The following is a 1,575-nucleotide window of genomic DNA, read 5'->3' as shown; positions in this document are numbered from 1 at the left end:
TTGAAGTTCCTTTGAATCTCTTTCTTCACTTAAAATACAAAATAAAACTTAAAATAAAAAGAAAAGTAGTAGCGGCGACGACTATGGGCGGGGCGGTGACGTGTGTGCGTTTGGAATGGGGGTTGACTATCCGCTTGTTCTTCAATCCAAGCCTTCTTTTATAATTCTCCAAAAGGTGCCTTGGTGTCTGATGTACCAAAAAAATGTGTTATTTTAAGTACATATTTTATGCTTATTTTTGATATTATTACACTTTAAAGAAGGGTATTTTCAAGTTTTAGTTGCAGGTATATCAATTTTAGGCATTTGGAGCAAAAATCACAAAATGGATGAATTTTGGAGCCAAAACACCTAATTTTTTTATTCTGACGTCTGAAGTGCCAAAACCCATAACAACGCAGTCTTAATTAGGATGATGCCTGAAGCACCAGAACCAACGCCTGAGGTGCCAGAGATGACTTTATGCGGATTAAGATTGTTCGAGACGAAATTTGTGTGAATTTCAAAAGAGGCACTTGTTCTAAACACCCTATAAAGTGATTCAATGTATCTAAACATTTTGGAAGATTCTTCATGAAGGGATATGTCTCTTTGATTAATAGACATGTCTTTTGAATTCAAAAGGGTTGACATTTGGATAGAATTTTGGAAAAAAAAAACTAAAATCTTGTTAAAGGCAGGCAGCCTCTAATAAAAGAGAGAGAAGTCTAGGGCTTGAGTGATGTGTGAAAGGGAGCTGAAGAGAGAGAGTGGCGTGAGATAGAGAGAGAGAAAGTCAAGGGCTTGGATATTTTCTTCAAGAATTGTAAGAGGAGAGGGAATGTGAGAGAGTTCTTCTTTATTTCACTTCTAAGAGAGAATTAAGAGTGTTTGTATAGAGGGAAAATGATTGAAGATAACTTCTAGGGATTTGCTTGGGAAGGAGTGTGAGATAAGTTGTGTTATTTTATTTATTTATTTTGTAAACTTGTTTTTATATATGAAATTCGTGTTTTATCATATCCTTCTCATGAATTTTGAGTTGTCCTCTTTATCCTTCCCCCAACTTTTAGAAATGATTTTGTGAAGAATTGATTTTATTTTTACGGTTTTAAATGTCAATAATTTGTGATGATTTGAACTCCGATCTTCATTTACTTTTTGATCTGGCCAATTGAAATATTGAAATGCGTTGAGAAATAAATATTCCAAAAGGGCTATGATTTCTACAACATAGTGAGAATCACATTTGATTACATGGGAAAGGATGTCATCCATGGGATGTCATCCATGGAGTTGAGTGCAAATAAATATAGAAATATACTTTGTTGGATGCAGAATTGGAGATTTTAAGGTGACAGATTAAAATCCTCAATTTGGTCCAGCTGATTGGAAACTAATGCGAGATTGTTAACCCTCAGGTGAGGGAGTAGTTGGAGCTTTGGAGTGGCAGTCAGTATCCTCCCAGCCTAACCACAAAATTAGGGACCAAACTCCGGATTAGTCAATGTTCATTATGCACTCAAAATAGGGTAAAAAATAGGATTGCTCTTATTTAACATAGAATAATTTATATATATATATATATATGTATAT

This window comes from Phalaenopsis equestris, unplaced genomic scaffold (genome assembly GCF_001263595.1).
Source record: "Phalaenopsis equestris unplaced genomic scaffold, ASM126359v1 Scaffold001146, whole genome shotgun sequence".
Classification (NCBI taxonomy): Eukaryota; Viridiplantae; Streptophyta; class Magnoliopsida; order Asparagales; family Orchidaceae; genus Phalaenopsis; species Phalaenopsis equestris.
This window is presented reverse-complemented; position numbering follows the sequence as displayed.